This window comes from Artibeus jamaicensis, unplaced genomic scaffold, assembly GCF_021234435.1.
Source record: "Artibeus jamaicensis isolate MK-2021 breed Jamaican fruit bat unplaced genomic scaffold, CSHL_Jam_final scaffold_584, whole genome shotgun sequence".
NCBI lineage: Eukaryota > Metazoa > Chordata > Mammalia > Chiroptera > Phyllostomidae > Artibeus > Artibeus jamaicensis.
The window spans coordinates 2,751,964-2,769,814 of NW_026522048.1; the positions used below are offsets into that span (position 1 = coordinate 2,751,964).

At 36.5% G+C, this 17,851-nt stretch overlaps 1 pseudogene; it reads right to left on the reverse strand.

The window, feature by feature from the left end:
• Positions 1-1,562: 1,562 nt before the first annotated feature.
• On the reverse strand, positions 1,563-10,904 carry LOC119036387 (40S ribosomal protein SA-like; annotated as a pseudogene).
• Between the last annotated feature and the right edge of the window lie 6,947 nt (positions 10,905-17,851).

The window sequence follows — 17,851 nt, forward strand, 5'->3', positions numbered from 1 at the left end:
GGAATCATTTTCAAGAAATGAAGTAAAACTTTGAACTGTAACCATAAAAAAATCAAACATATATTTGAAGAACATGCCTAAAAATAGCCTACTAAGCAAATAAAAGTAACTGCCATGTTGATTTTTATGACTTATTCTCAGAAGTCCCATAATATCTTTTCTGCTGCATTTTATAGATATTTATTGAAACAGTCATAAAGGCCCAGCAAGTTTTAAAGGAGGGGAACGGGGAGACATAAACCCCACCTCCTGGCTGGGAAGTTGCAAGTGCCTATGGGATTGAAGATGTTGCAACCAGGCCTGGCTGGTGTAGCTCAGTGGATTGAGTGCTGGCCTGTGAACCACAGTGTCGCTGGTTTGATTCCCAGTCAGGGCACATGTCTGGGTTCTGGGCCAGGTCCCCAGTGAGGGGCAGGTGAGAGGCAACCACACATTGATGTTTCTCTTCTTCTCTTTCTCCTTCTCATCCCCCTCTCTAAAAATAAATAAATAAAATCTTTTTAAGAAAAAGAAAGTGTTATAGCCATTATTTTGGAAAATATAATCCACAGTATCAGCACTCTGATTGAATGTAATTGGAATGACTTTTAACTCATAGTACAACTTCAGATATCTTAGTTATATAAATGTGTTAAAAAACCAGGTTGAATGTCCCATGAAATTGTAGATTCATCTAAAAAAGGAACTTAGTTAAAAGCATTTTTAAATGCTTTTATTTAGCATGGTGAAAATGTGTGATTTTGATTATTCATTTGGTCACATGTAATGGTCAATTAACAAATGCATCTTTTTAATTCTAAATGTGAGTGAATAAGAGGTAGATATAAGAGAGACACAGCTGTCTCTCTATTACCCAAAAGCCTATATATGTACAATGTCTTACAAAAGGTAATTTAAGAATCTTATTTTTTAGCCCTGGCTGGTGTAGCTCAGTGGATTGAGCTCAGTCTGTGAACCAAAGGGTCGCCAGTTCGATTCCCAGTTGGGGCACATGTCTGGGTTGCAGGCCAGGTCCCCAGTGCTGGCCATGTGAGAGGCAACCACACACTGATGTTTCTCTCCCTCTCTTTCTCCCTCCCTTCCCCTCTCTCTAAATAAATAAATAAATAAATAAATAAATAAATAAATAAATAAAATCTTTTTTTAAAAGAATGTTATTTTTTAAAGAAACTTTATTTTCCAGCAACCTCACCTCCCTTTTCTCTTTAAGACCACTCAGTTGTTGTTCCTACCTGTCATGGCCTGAGCAACGTAGGCCGCAGCCCGGACTTCCCTGGAGGGCCGAGCGCTCCCGTCTTCAGAAAGGAACTGCTGGGTAAGCACCAGGACACCTGCAGACCAGTCTGAGACCTCAGGTTGAGTAGCAGTGACCTTGGGAGCTCAAGTAGTCCATTAACCCTGAAATTTCTCTTTGGTCACAGCCTTTCCGGCAGTGGCCTGCTCTTCCTTTCAATCTCTTCAGGATGTGTGTTGAAGTAGGCACCAGGCACGGCCTCCCACGAGTGCTCACCGGAGATGGTGCTGCATGTGTACAGAATATCCCAGCCCCCGCATTGCTGGCATCAGACCCCGCAGGTGAGCCCCCGATTGTTGCACAGGATGGCAATGTCCACACCGCACAGAGGAGAGTCTGTGTTACCCAGAGCAATGGCAGGCAGGTTGACATGAGACATCTCTGAGAAAGTATGGTGATCAGCCCCGGGATCAGTAGCCACCAGAAACCTCAGCTCCAGAAAGGCTGCCTGGATCTGGTTCGTGAAGCTTCCAGGAGCGAAGTGGTCAGCCTTGGGAGTGGCTCCAGTGGTAGCAGCAACATTCAGCCCAGCTCGCTGGACGATATGACACTGACATCAGTGGGGTTTTCAATGGCAATGATGGCAGCAGTGCCAGCAGAAGCTTCTGCCATGTTCTCTTCAGAGTTAAGATGTAGACATCATCACTGCTTCCTTTGTAGATGTGCTGTTCCATTTCCTAGTCAGGGTTGGTGCCACCTAAGTGGGTTCTTGCTGCAAAGAATTGGAGGACATTCTCTCCTTCATTTGTAGGACATTAAGGACTCCAGGCATTGTGAAACTTTCTCTTTTAGTTACAAGGGAACTTTTTGGGGTAGTACAGAAAAGCAGGAATGTCATTTGTGATAAATAAAGAAAATTATTATATCAGCAGTGTAGATTGCAATCAGTTTATGTACAGTGACAATTTTGAAGAAAATGCATAAATTCTAGATCTGGAAGAACTCTCAGCTCTTTGCAGCTGAAGGTCCCTCACTGTTATGGGCTGAATTGTGTCCCCTCAAAAGCCATATATTGAAGCTCCAATCTCAGTACCTAGGATGTGACTGTGGTTGGTGAGAGGGCCTTTAAAGACATAATTTAGTTAAAATGAGGCTAAAAGGATAGGCCTTAATCTAATCTCACTGCTGGTCTACTAAGAAATTTGGACACACAAAAAGATACTCATGGTACCTATGCACAGAGGGACAATCGCGTGATGACACCACCAAGAAGAGAGACCTCAGGGGAGACCGACACAGCTGACCCTGGGATCACAGATTTCCAGCCTCCAAAACTGTGAGAAAATAAATTTCTGTTTAAGTCACCTAGTCAGTGGTGGCTTTGTTTGGCAATTTAGGAGGGAAAGAGAATCACTCAATCTACTATTTAAATGCACAGATGAAATTATCTCTAATATTTTTTCTAAATATTCTATCAAGAGCTTCTATCCAAAACTCCAATTAAAGTGGTGCAAAGTCTATTCCTTTTCAAGTCTCCTGTTTCCCTGAGTTGCCCTCTTACTCTGCGGTTCTCTTTCAGGACTAAGGCACAGCAGTTCTGAACATATTCAAAGCATGTTATTAACACAATTTTCTAGAAAAAGCACAAATATGGTTTAAGATTAGAAGTTTTATTATGAAGTTAACCAAAACTTCAAGTATCCTTTAGGCTATAATTTATCTTTTAAAAAATGAAAACAATGCAGTGTAAGGGTCAGAGCATGTGAGACAACTTAGTAGCCATGAAGAGTTTTGCAGTCCTCTGTAATTATGCATGCTTTTCCCTTTTTGCAAATTGATGATACTACTATCACTAATCATTACTTAAGCATAAGCTAGCATGAGAAACAAGAACCACAAACACCTGTCTTTTAACTTCGGAAGAAAAAATACGTTCCTATGTTTTTTTAAAAAAATGAAAGTGGCAAGTATTTGTGTTTACTTGTCAAAGTATGTTGGTTTCTGTCTGCATGTGTGTTAGTATATTGAGTGAATTATTAATTAAACCATTTATGAGCTGTGTGACTCTGGATACATTTCTCAATCTAATCTATTGTTCCCTCTTCTATAAAATTGGGCTAATAAATTGCTGTCTCCAAAAGATTTAGGTGGGGAGATTAAATGAGACATATCGCAGCTGTAGCCGGGTGGCTCACTTTGTTGTGGCATTCCCCCATACACCAAAGGCTGTGAGTTCCATCCATGGCCAGTGCGCATACCCAGGTTGCAGTTCCGATCTGAGGTCGGGGCACCTATGGGGGCCAGCTGATCAGTGTTCCTCTCTCTTTTTCTCTCTCTGCTTTCCTTTTCCCTAAAATCAATAAACATATCCTTGGGTAAGGATTTAAAAAAATATTACAAAACACTTGGCAGAGTGGCTGATACACAGCAAAAGATCGTTAAAAGTCAGCAACTATACACTGTTATTGTTATAAACTCACATGCTGAATTCCACAAAGGTGGAGACCTTATTTATCCCAGGGCGGGCACCCTGCCCTAGAGAACACACTACCCATGAGCATTTTAGGTGGAATTAAACTACTGTAGGTTGTACTAAATTAAAATAAATAGTATATTACACTTCACAATGCTTTATACTTCTGTTACCTTCTAAAAGGATTTAACATTGCAAAGAAAAAGCACTATAAAACCTTAAAGTATTTAGCTGGAAAAAATAAATTATCTCAAAGAATCTAAGTCAGTTGAAGATTGATTTTTATAAACCTAATGCTTCCAAACAACATGTAGTCAGTAATCTGTACTATAAGTAGACATGTTTCAAAACAAATTTAATAATTTTGTTGATATTCCAATTTTTTTGTCAATCAAAATATTTTTTCTAATCTATTTAGAGGTGGTAAATTTGATTTGTGATCTCAAAAGCTTCTATTTTTCTTTCATAAAAATGACAAAACATTTTGCTAATTTTCAACTGTCAAGAGTCTCAAATCAGTTCAAGGCTCTGAACTGATAGTGGCATGAGGGCACTCAATTTAGCCAAAGTGTTCTCTCTGTTCCTCTCTCATGTTACAGAGAACTCATTGTCTTTTTGTTTTCTTACATATAAAGAATGAAACAATAAGCCTAAACTATCAACTCATGGTGAACTCATAGGAAGAAAGCCTATTTTGGTTATTTATTTCTTGCTCTTACAGTTTAACCTAACAGAGGATTTTCAGAAAGTTATGCCAAGCCCACAGAACAGTGCCAGTGTGGCACAATGGCGAGATCACTAGGAAACAATTTAAGAATCCTGATTCCAGGCCTGACCCCTTACCTAAAGTCGTATCATCTCTGGTCACTATCACTAAATTTCTCTGGATCTCTGCCTTATTTTCTGGAAAATAGGATGTGTGATGATGTATGCATCTCCTTCTCCATGAAGATATGATTATGCTTTAAGAAATGGAGAATGCATTCTATGGCCATACCACCCTGAATGCACCCGCTCTTGTCTGATCTCAGAAGCTAAGCAGGGTCGGGTCTGGTTAGTACTTGGCTGGAAGAAATGGAGAACACAATTCAAATATAAAAAATTTTTGTCTTATGTGTTGTCTGTTCTGGCATGTCGTTTTCTCTATAAAAGCAAGTACTAAGTAAGCCAATGCCACCAACAGACCTTGTGTGAATTTAATAATGTAGTTCTAATCATTTACTGCGTGCTTTTGTGTGCCATTTATTACCTGGCTACTGTTAATAGGACTTGAAATACATTACTGCCTAATCTTTAAAATGCTACTCATTGGTACTCATCAGAGAACAAAAACCACCAAAAGCATTAGTCCTGTATATTTTATCCACACATGCAGGGGAAAGTTCTAGATTGGAGCCAGGAAGCATTCTTATACCCATTGTACAGATGGAGCTTCTGATGCACAGAAAGGTTGAGTCGCTCAACGTTAAACAGAAGGTTAGTGACAGACACAGGCTGCAGTCCTGCTTGGAGACATGTACCGGGAACTCCACATAACCTATGGGAAAACTGAGGCTCACAGAGGGTAAAGAGTCTGCTATAAATTTCCCAGGTAGAAAGTGGTAGAGCCAGGATTTAAACCCAGGTCGGTCTACTTCAATGCTAATGTTCTTTTCATTACAACACAGTTATAAAAGGAAGCATGTTAGATAAGTGCAATGCTCCGCCTTCTTTCATTTAATGAACAGTTGTAAAATAAATCACTTACTGTTTTACAACTTCCTCATTCATTTTCTCCTCCCTCTTTGGCTGCGCAGTCTCTCTGCTCTTCCATCTGAGTTAGCTGATCTCAAACAGTCAGACTTGTTCTCATTTCTTTCCAGATAGGATGGTTTATGGAGCATTACACTTTCTTTTCATTATCTTTACCTTTCTTTCCTTTTTTTGCCAGCTCTCCTTTTTATTGCTAAGAGTTCAAAGATTATCTTCCTTAACAATGTCAAATCTTTTTGATGCATTAGATTTAGGAGTACAGTTTCAAATAAGGATGAATTGACAAAAACTCTTTATTGAAGTAGGAAAACTTTGTTCCACTGCAGATAATCAAGACTTTAGACAACCCTCTTTGTTCACAGTGTCCTGTGTTATATAGCAAGTCTTTAGTGTTCCTTCTCCCCAGGAAGGCTTCTGTCTTCAAATGCCTTCTTTGGGTTCACTATAGGTGCTTTAATACATTGGCTACTTTATTTCTGCTCAATGAAAACTTTTTAGTTTTTTTTCTAGTTAGCACCATTGGAAACCAAGATGAAAGGCAGCTTGTCACTTTGCACTGATAGTTGGTCAAGATAAACTGACAAACACAAAGGTTACAGACATGATATTGTACAAGCTGTACTAAGGTCATGTAACCAGAAAACCGATAACAGCGATTAGGGGAAAAATCAGCACAAATAATCTTCAGCTTCTAATGTTTGCCATGAAAAGACTCAGTGCCAGCCTATTTCCTTTGCTGTTCATAAAAGAACCTTGTTCAGCTTTCTGAGCCCTTCATTGTCATGAAATCAGCCATTTGAATCAAAGTCCTTAAGGATATTTTCTATGCTGAGAGTACTGCTTTGAAAGGTGTCTCATTATCCTATACATCTGATAGCTTACCCAGCACGCCCTATGACTTGACAAGTTATTTTCTACCTTCAACCACATAAGAAAACTCTGCAATACAAATACTACATTATAAGAAATATTTAACTTACTTCTTAGCCCATAAATTATTCTATTTAACAAGAATAATTAAGGGTTGCAGGAAAACATTGTGGTTAGAAGGATGGGTTTGCAGAGTCTCTCAGGGACAGGTTAAATCCAAGACTGACCACTTTCTACCTCGGTGACACACACTAGCCATTTAACTACCCTGTGGGTTAGTTTCTTCATCTCTAAAATGAGGTGAATATACCCACCTCACAAGTGGATGTGATCATCTTTTTTCTTTTTCTAAATAAGGATAATGATTAGGACCACCCTATGCACAGATAGTTTACTGAGAACATAAACAAGCAATACCAGTTGTGTAATAAGCATTGTGAGGATTATTGTCTAGGTTACCATAAAGATTAAATAATATATGCTAAGTATTTAGATCTTGGTAAGCGCTCCATAAACAATTAGGAACTGGCCTCGAGCCAATTTACTTGCACAACTCTTACATTCTTTACGGTAGATTATGTAGCCACCATATCACATTGAGAGCAAATCTTAGACCAAATTCTGCAACACATATAGACCAATATACTGTCAAATAGACACAACTCAGTTTATACAAAATACTCTTCAAAGCTTGATAAATTTCCAGCTCATGGTACATTTAAGTGCTGTCATTAACACTGGGTATGAAATATTTACTCAAAACAAACTGATTAATAGAAATCTTCCCATACCAATGGCTGGAACTAGTCTGTTTAGGGTTCAAGTCTTGAGCATCATTGCTACTGCTAAAAACTAGTCCTTGAATTCTTATTCTGTGGTTATGTCCATGTCTCTAAAATAATTTTAGGCAATTCACAAATCTAAAGAGCTTTAATTTGACCAAGAAGAGCTTATTTTTAAATACATTAATGGTGTTGCTCGATAAGCTTTCATTTTCTCCTTTAAAAAATTATATAGCTATAGAATATGCTATTACCTAACACTCTTATTTCTAACATAGTTCCAACACCTATGACTAAGCTAGCTTTGGATGATGTAGATATGGGTGATAGAAGTGCTTACATTAGTAGCTTTTCAAGCATGGAACTTCTAGTGAGAAACCTAACTGGCCAGCCCTGGACTGAAATTCTTGATGCTACCATCACCTGGATGTATCCCCAATCAAATATCATATACACAATACCACACTGCAGATTTGAAGGTAAATAAGGATATCATAGCAATAATCCAACTTAAGTATGTATTATTTATAAATGACAAAGAAAATAAATGTTTGGAAACCAACGGTTATGACAGTGATCATTTCATTTTCACCTACTGTCTCACCTTGGCTGCTGTCTTCAGAATGCAAAAGCCAGCATCTGGGATTTGCCAGGGAGCCTCTGCAGCATGGAATGTCATCTTTGAATGAAAACAGAATAAGGCAAAGGAAGGCGGGTAAGGGTGGCTGGTGTATGTGGCTCAGGATAACAATGTCCAGGAATTCTAAGTTTGAATCTCTAAATTCTGAAAACAAACTCTTCCCTCAAGGCATTCCCTCAAGAATAGGTTCAAAACTGGTCAAGATTCCCATAACCTTTAAAGATGGATTAATAGCAAACACTCAGCGTCTGGCAGATTCAAAAAATCTGCTACTTGTCTAAGCAAGTTGCATATGCACTGAAAAAAAAATAAACAAATAAATAAAAGTATCTGTAATGTTTATTTCAGACTGTGGAAGCTACAATATAAAGGTATTTCATCCCTACCCACCTTACTGTCAAATCCATTTTTCGTCACCCACCATACCCCCCAAAAAAGAGACAGAAAAAAGAAAGTCCCAAATACGTGGTGCTGCTCTGCCATTTCTTGTTTCTAATTTTTGTAGAACAGAGAGCCAGGGGGGTTGCATTCCATCTCGTGACAGAGATTTACAAGTATATTTGTCTGTCTCTACACTCTTTATTAACTATGCCGTTCAAGAGTCGTACAGAACAAACTTGTCAATTAGAAAATAAGCCATGCTCTAGAAAGTTCTCATTTAAATGATTCATTAGAGAGCATGCATTTCAAAGTAGAATATAGAAAAGAATGCTGCCCCGACTGAGACCACAGACCTCGTTTAAAATTGGATAACTGAGGAGAATAACACCCATGCCAAAACACCAACCAAAATTAATTTATCTAATACACATAAAAGTTATGAGATATATATGAAACCCATAACCAGGAAACATACAAAAATGTACAATTAAGTAATATATATTTAAAACATGATGAAAAACGGGATCCATTGTAAAATATATGTGATGTATTATTTCATGTTACTTGAGCATCTAAACTATACATATTTAACAGTCTCCTATATTCTGAGAACATAGAATATAAAAAGCATATTCCCAGAATGTATATCATTTGCAAAATCAATTATGCCTTTTGTTATTCTCTAGAAATTATTCTCTGAATACTCTTAAAGTCATTGTCTTATTAATAATAATTCACTTTTTACTATAAGCAAGGGTGGAATATTTACTCCTTAACCTCGATTCCTTGGATATAGTACTTCTAGACTAGCTGGAAAGTGTTTCACAAATCAATTCTAGAAACGTGGGTTCTACTTCTCATCCAAATTAGCCCTTCCGAGGCCTCAGTTTCCTCATCTGTGGATTCATTGTGTAAAATGCGCATTATCAAAATTCTCTTCTAGTTTTAAAATCTATGTGTTGTGAAATAACTCTTTCTGAAACTTCTAAGGATTATGATGACATAAACAAAAATATTTACATTAATTAAGTGAAATAATTGTGCTTGTTATTAAACATGATTTTGAGTCAAAATATACTTATTAAACTTCTAGTAGGAAAAAAAAGCATGTGAAAACACAGGTAATTTTTATCAAGCCCTGTGTGCATATTCTCTCTCTACAATGTTCCCATCAAATTCCCACAGTTCATTTTATTCTTTCACTCAACACATTTTGAGAAATATTCTCTCCTTCACTGAGTGAAGGCTCCAGTATTACAAATCAATTTTCCCATTAGTTGTAAACCTAATTAAGGCAGTAGGGAATGAATAACTATTTGCTTCAAAGAGGAAGTGTTATTTGAAGCAGGATTTGAATGATAAAAAGGAGATTTCATGCAGAAAATAGAGGCAAAACTATGCCATGCTAAAGAACAGTGTGAACTTGGGAACAAAGGGGTCAAAGAGAAAATGTCGGGAAGTCTACTGTGGCTAGTTGGGAGGAAGCACCTAGTACAATAGACGAATCTAGAGAATTATAAGTATTGTGGCCAAATTGTGAAGAGTTTTGGATTTTATTTTCTAGGTACCAAGAGGCAAAATACCTCTGTAAGTTAGTGAAATACTATGACTAGATTTATAGAGATGCTTCTGTAACATTAGCAGTGATGCTGAAATGGACTGGAGTAAGAGAGGACCACAGACAGGAGGACCATTGGTGAATTGGTTAAAATAGTTCAAGTGAGATTCAAGAAACTGTGAAGTAGGGCAGTGGATAAAAGAAATAAAAATGTTTCAGAGGGAATAATTAATGACATCTGGAAGTGTTTAAATACAAGAGATTTGTATAATGAGTTAATTAATGAATACCTACTATGAGTTATCTCTGCAGAGTCAAATTAACAGTTATTTTTCTAGGTTCACCTAAGGACATGTTTTCATTGCCTTAAGAGAAAGAGGAAAGCAGAGACAGACACACCAATGCAAGAGAGTAGCATTGACTGGTTGCCTCCCACACACACTCTGAATAGGGATTAAACCCACAGTCTTTCGGGACACTCCAACCAACTAAGCCACACTGGCCAGGGCTCAATTATGTAACAGGAACTTTCCTCTCTAAGATGCACTGGATTTCTTCTCATTCAAGTTCTTCCTAGATTGTTTATTTCTTTAGAATGTTTTGATAATGTCACATGCCATTGGGTCATGACAGTTAATACCTTCTTTAGACATGCAGTATAATGATCTATCTGTATTATAATTATCTCCATGGAACCCTATGTCTTTCTTGGCAACTGAATTCTATCTGATAAGTGATCAATATTTATTTATAACACTAAGTAGAACATTCTGAGATAATATTATGAACATTTCTAGAATTTCACAAAATCATTTAAAAAATATCTCTGATAAGTATCATACAGGCTCAACTTTTTTCAGGAATATAATTATTTATTATTGATTTTTTACATTGGGTTTGTGATTAATTTTTAGGCATGGTATAGACGTTAAAAAAGGCTAACAATAATTTAAGCATTTACCATCTTTGGCAGTATTTGCTAATCTTATTCCATAATTTAAAAAAACTGAAATATTCAAATGGGTTTTCTAGTGTTCCCTGAATATTAGAAAATTTGGATTATTCAAAGAAAACTGTGAACCGGTATCTTTCATTATTTTTAAGGGTGATAACCCCATACAACTATAGGATAAAGGAAGCTTCCTATTTTTATAGCTTGGCAACATCATAGGAAATAAGTCATCTTTCCAATCACCTTTAGCAGATGAATCCATAGTGGATTCTGACTGGCGAAGATCAGGTGATGTATCTGTCCCTCACCAATTAGGTGACTGGATGGACCTGGATCCTAAAGCCACCCTTACAATTGGGGCTGAGAGAACCCTGTGAATGACAAACACTCCTGGAAGACATGGAACTGAGTGTGAATTCTACAAAAGAAAGTGGGGTGCTGGTTGAAAAAGAAGGATAGCAAAGTGTACTGGGCAGATAAAAGAGTCCTTGCCACAGCCCATGAGCTTGTATCAGATCATGTTTTTTCCACTTACTGACTGAGGAATCTTAAATAACCTTACCTTGTTGGTCTTCAATTTTCTTATTTATAAAGTAGAAAATTATCTGCCTTACATGTTTTTTACAAGAAGTTAGTGACATAGTATAAACTAAGGACCTAGCTCAATTCCTGTCTCATGTCTGGCACCAGTCACCTACTTAGAAAAATATTTGAGAGATTTACTGTGTTCTGTGTTTACTGTACTGGACACTGAAGATAAAATAATGAGTGAAAACAGTCATAGTCAGTGACTTTAATCAATTGTCACACAAAAAAATGTCAAACTGCCACTGTTTTTTAAGTACTACAAAAGAGAGGGGGCTCATATTTATGTTTATAATAAGGAGTCGACCAAATCAGAGGTTAGAGAAAGCCTGCCTGAGAGAGGGAATGTATGGAATATTGGGTTGAGATCTCAAGAATGAGCATATCTTTACTAGGTAAAGAGGAGAGGGTTGAACACTGTGGTTTAAGCAGAGGCAGAAGGAAGAGTATGTGCAAATGTTCTGAAATGGGAAGGAAATATGAGGAACAGAAAGAGGGCCTTTGTCTCTACAGTGGGTAGCACAATACAAGTTCACTTTACAGAAGCAGCGAGAGGCCAGAACCTTTAAGCTTTGAAGCCTTTGTTAAGGGATTTTCTTCTTTACCCCAAGAGCAATGGCAAACTACCAGTTTTTGGCAGAGGAGTTAATAATCAAAGAGTGATTTTCTCCTCCTTTTCTACTTTCCCCAAAGATGGGGATGGATGGCCTCCCTCCAGTCTGGCCTAATCAGACAATATGGGCTTTAGTTTGGGGTGCCATTTTTATAAGAAGGGTATGGAAAACAACATGTTTTTCTGACAAAGGGCAGCCACAAAGTGGTGAAGATGTTTCATGTGCACAAAACAAGACTTAGAAGATGTATTTACTAAACTAAATCTGTTTCTTAACAACAGCAATGTTAAAGTTTTTCTTTAAAAAAAAACCACAGTTATTTAACAATTAGACTGATCAAAAACAGCATGGTGGACAAACAGGCATTGAAAGTTATTCAAGGAAAGACTAGATAATCATGGAGAGCCTTTCCACCCTATCAAATGTTGAGCTTTTTGCACCCAATAATGGGTGCCTAGTTTTTCTAAAGGAAAACATTCCTCATGTCTCCTATTGACTTGGAGCATAGCTATGCCTCTTGTTCATTTTTAAGTAGCTCCTGTTTTTGTTCTCCTAAGGCACGGGATTCTGGCCTGTATCAAAGCCCCACCATAAAAAAAATCTCAGTCTTTCTGGCCCACTTTTCACATTCCCATGAGCTTGCCTACTAGCTTTCATTTGCATACTAACTCTTTCTAATCCCTTTGACATGTCTTTTTATTCTCTTGACCTGATTTCAAGTAACATGATCATATAGCAACTGCAATGCAGCAGTATGAAAGAAACAACAGATATAGAGTTATTATATTTAATATATTTAATTGATTATGCTATTACAGATGTCCCAATTTTCTTTCCATTTTATTCCCCTCTGCCCTGTACCCTGCCTCCCATCAGCATTCTAGTTCATGTCCATGGTTTATACTTGGCTTCTTCATTTCCTATACTATTCTTAACCTCCCTCTGTCTGTTTTGCACCTACCATTTATGCTTCTTATTTCCTGTACCTTTTCTTCCATTCTCCCCTCTTCCTCTCCTTGCTGATAACCCTCCATGTGATCTCCATTTCTGTGGTTCTGTTCCTGTTCTAGTTGTTTGCTTAGTTTGTTTTTGTTTTTGTTTAGGTACAGTTGTTGATAGTTGTGAGTTTGTTGTCATTTTATTGTTTATAGTTTTGATCTTCTTCTTAGATAAGTCCCTTTAACATTTCATATAATAAAGGCTGGTGATGATGAACTCCTTTAACTTGACCTTATCTGGGAAACACATTATCTGCCCCCCCCATTCTAAATGATAGCTTTGTGAATAGAGTAATCTTGGATGTAGGTCCTTCCCTTTTGTGACTTTGAATACTTCTTTCCAGCTCCTTCTTGCCTGTAAGGTTTCTTTCAAGAAATCAGCTGCTAGTCTTATGAGAACTCCTTTGTAGGTAACTCTCTGCTTTTCTCTTGCTGCTTTTAAGATTCTCTCCTTATCTTTACCTTGAATAATGTAATGATGATGTATTTTGGTGTGTACCTCCTTGGGTCCAACTTCTTTGGGACTCTTTGAACTTCCTGGATTTCCTGAAAGTTTATTTCCTTTGCCAGATAGAGGAAGTTCTCCATAATTTTTTCAAATCAGTTTTCAATTTCTTTCTCTTCCTTTTCTCCTTCTGGCACCCCTATGATTCAGATGTTGGAACATTTAAAGTTGTTTTGAAGATTCCTGAGCCTCTCCTTATTTTTTTAAACTTTTGTTTCTTTATTCTGTTCTGGCTGACTGTTTATTTCTTCCTTCTGGTCCAAATTGTTGATTTGAGTCCTGGTTTCCTTCCCGTTACTGCTGGTTGCCTGTACATTTTCCTTTATTTCACTTGGTATAACCTTCACTTTTTCCACTATTTTGTGACCATACTCAACCATTTCTGTGAGCATACTGATTACCAGTGTTTTGAATTGTGCATCTGATAGGTTGGCTATCTCTTCATTGCTTAATTCTATTTTTGAAACTTTGATCTGTTCTTGCATTTGGGCCATTTATTTTGTCTTGGGTTATATTTTTTAATAAAATTATGTAGGTTTCAGGTGTGCAATTCTGTAATACATCATCTGTGTATTGTATTGTGTATTCACAAACCTGGCCATGTGTCTTTCCTTCACTGTTTATTTGCCCTTTACCCTCTCCTATCTCCTGTCACCCTCTGATAATGAGCATACTGTTGTCAGTCTGTGAGGGTTTTTTTTTTTTTGCTTAATCCCTTCACTGCTTTTAACCAGCCCCCCAACCCTACCTTCTGATGGCTATGAGTTTGTTTCTATTTTATTTATTAGTTTATGTTGTTCATTAAATTCTATATACAAATGAAATCATATGGTATTTGTCTTTCTCTGACTGGCTTATTTCACTTAGCATAATACTGTCCAGGTCCAGCCATGCTGTTGCAAAAGGTAAAAGTTCCTTCTTTTATAGCCGAGTAATATTCCATTGTGTAAATGTACCACAGCTTTTCTATCCAATGAACTACTGATGGACACTAGGGCTGCTTCCAAATATTGGCTATTGTAAGTAATGCTACAATGAACACAGGGGTGCTCACATTTTTTTGAATTAGTGTTTTGGGTTTCTTCAGATAAATTCCCAGAAGTGGAATTTTGGGTCATAAGGCAGTTCCATTTTTAATTTTTTGAGGTAACTCCATACTGCTTTCCACAGTGGCCGTACCAATCTGCATTCCCACCAAGAGTGCACAAGGGTTCCCTTTTCTCCACATCCTCGACAGCACTTTTCTTGTTAATTTATTGATGATGGCCATTCTGACAGGTGTGAAGGGATACCTTATTGTGGTATGAATATTCATTTATTTGATAATTAATGATGTTGCGCATCTTTCCATGTCTATTAGCAATCTTTATGTCCTCTTTGGATAAGTGTCTATTCAGATCCTTTGACCATTTTTTAATTGGGTTGTTTGTCTTTCTGGCATTGAGTTTTATAAGTTCTTTATAAATTTTGGATATTAACTCCTAATCAGATGTACTGGCAAATGTATTCTCCCATTCAGTAGGTTGTCTTTTCATTTTGTTGATGGCTTTTGTCCTTTGCTGTGCAAAAGCTTTTTAGTTTGATGTAGTCCCATTTGTTTACTTTTTCTTTTGTTTCCCTTTCCTGAGACAATATATCAGAAAAAAATATTGCTGAGAGAACTGTGCAAGATTTACTGCCTATATTTTCTCTAGGGTTTTTATGGTTTTGAGGCTACCATTTAAGTCTTTAATCCATTTTGAGTTTATTTTTGTGTATGGTGTAAGAAGGTGGTCTAGTTTCATATTTTTGCACGTATCTGTACAATTTCCTAATACCACTTATTGAACAGGCTGTCTTTCTTGTATGTTCTTGCCTCCTTTGTCAAATATAAATTGATGAAAAAGGCATGGCTTCATTTCTGGACTCTATTCTGTTCCATATATCAATGTTTTTGTGCAAGAACTATGCTCTTTGGATATCTATGGCCTTATAGTCTAGTTTGATATCAGACAGCATGATTCCTCCTATTTTGTTCTTCTTTCACAAAATTGCTGTGGCTATTCACAGTTTTTTTTTGTGGTTCCGTATAAATTTTTGTAGTATTTATTCTAGTTCTGTGAAATATATGCTATTGGTATCTTGATGGGTATTGCATTGAATCTGTGCATTGCTTTGAGTAATATGGACATTTTAATGATGCTAATTCTTCCTATTCATAAACAGGGTATATGCTTCCCCTTACTTGTATTTTCTTCAATTTCTTTCTTCAGTGTGCTATACACTGAATACAGGTCTCTTACATCCTTTGTTAAATTTGTTCTAGGTCTTTTATTATTTTTGAAATAATGAAATAATTATTTTTGAAGTAATTTATGTGGTGCACCATGTTTATTGATTTATGGGTATTTTACCAATCTTGCATCCCCAGAATAAATCCCACCTGTTCATGGTGTGTGATCCTTTTAATGTATTGCTGGATCTAGGTTGTTAATGTTTTGTTGAGAATTTTAGCATCTATGCTTATCTCTATGTTCATATAGAGATACTGGTCTATAGTTTTCTTTCCTTGTAATGTCTTTATATGTTGTTGGAATTAGAATAATGCTGACCTTGTAGGATGAGCTTAGTAATCTTCCCCTTTCTTAATGTTTTGTTATAGTTTGAGAAGGTTAGGTGTTAGTTCTTTGAATGTTTGGTAAAATTCTCCTGTGAAGCCACCCATTACAAGACTTTTGTTTGTTGAAAGTTTTTGATTATTACTTCAATTTCACTAGTGGTAAATTGTCTATTCAGATTCTCTGATTCTTCCTTTTTGAGTTTTAGATGATTGTATATTTGTAGAAATTTATCAGTTTTGTCCAGATTGTCCAATTTGTTGGCATATAGGTGTTTGTAACATTTTCTTACAATCCTTTGTACTTTTGTGGAGTCAGTTGTCTCTCCTCCCCTTTCATTTCTGATTTTATTTATTTGGGTCTTCCCTCTATTTTTCTTGATGAGTCTAGTTAAACATTTGTCAACCTTGTTTATTTTTTTCAAAGAACTACTTCTTAGTGTCATTGATCTTTTGTGGTTTTTTAGACTCTATTTTGTTTATATCTTCTCTGATTTTTGTTATTTCCTTCTTTCTGTTCGCTTTGGACTTTGTTGGTTGTTCTTTTCCAAGTTCCTTTAAGTGTAAAGTTAGATTGGTTATTTAAGCTTTTTCTTGTTTCTTGAGGTAAGCTCATAATGTTATGAATTTCCCTCTCAAGAATGTTTTTACTGTGTCCTACAGATTTTTGGTTGCTGTGTTCTCATTTTGATTTGTTTCAAGGTATCTTTTGATTTCTTCCTTGATGTCATTTTGACTCATTTATTGTTTAGTAACATGTTATTTAGCCCCTCTGTTGTGTGCTTTTCAGTTTTTTCCTTGTGATTGATTTTTAGTTTTATAGCATTATGGCCAGAGAAGATGCTTGTTATGATTTAACTCTTCTTAAATTCATTGAGATTGTTTTGTGTCATAACATGTGGTCTATGCTAGAAAGTGTTCCAGGTGCACCTGAAGATATCCATTAAATCCATCTGATCTAGTACATCATTTAATGCTGGTTTCTTGTTGATTTTGTTTGAAAGTTCTACCCATTGATGTCAATGGTGTGTTAAAACCCCTACTAGAACTGTGTTACTGTCAATCTCTCCCTTTATATCCATTTGTTTTATATATTTAAATGCTCCTATGTTGGGTGCATAAATGTTTACTAGGGTTATATTCTCTTGTTAAATTGTTCCCTTTATCATTATGTAGTGAGTGCCCTTCTTTGTCTTTTACTATAGCCACTGTTTTGAAGTCTGCTTTATTAGATATAAGTATTGCTACTCCACAGTTTTTTTTTATTTCCCTTTGCATAAAATATGATTTTCCATCCCTTTACTTTTACTCTATGTGTATCTTTCTTCTGGTGGGTCTCCTGAAGACAACATATATGTTGATCTTGTTTTCTTACCCATTCAGCTACCCTATGCCCTTTGATTGGTACACTTAAGTATTTACATTTTAAGTAATTATTGGTAGTTGCAGATTTATTGTCAGTTATGTATTTATTCTTTATAACTATGTCCCTCCTTTTCCTCCTCCTTCTCCTCCCTTTAACATTTCTTATAATAGTAATGTGACAGTAATAACTCCTTTAGCTTTTTCTAGTCTGGGAATCTCTTTATTCATCTTGCACATTTGTTTATTTATGTTTTCTTTATTCTTTATTTTATTTCTTAACTTATTCTATTACAGTTGTCCCATTTTTTACCTATTGCCCCTCCACCCAGCCCACCACTTTCACCCACGGTGAATCCCCTCTCCATTGTCCATGTGCACAAGTCATTCATACATATTCTTTGACTAGTCCCTTCCCCTTCCTTCTACCATTCCTCTGCTCCTACCCTCCTATAGCTATTAGCCTGTTCCATGTTTCCATGTCTCTGTTTCTAAATTTCTCTTTAGTTTATTTTGTTCATTAGATTCCAGTTATAAGTGAGATCATGT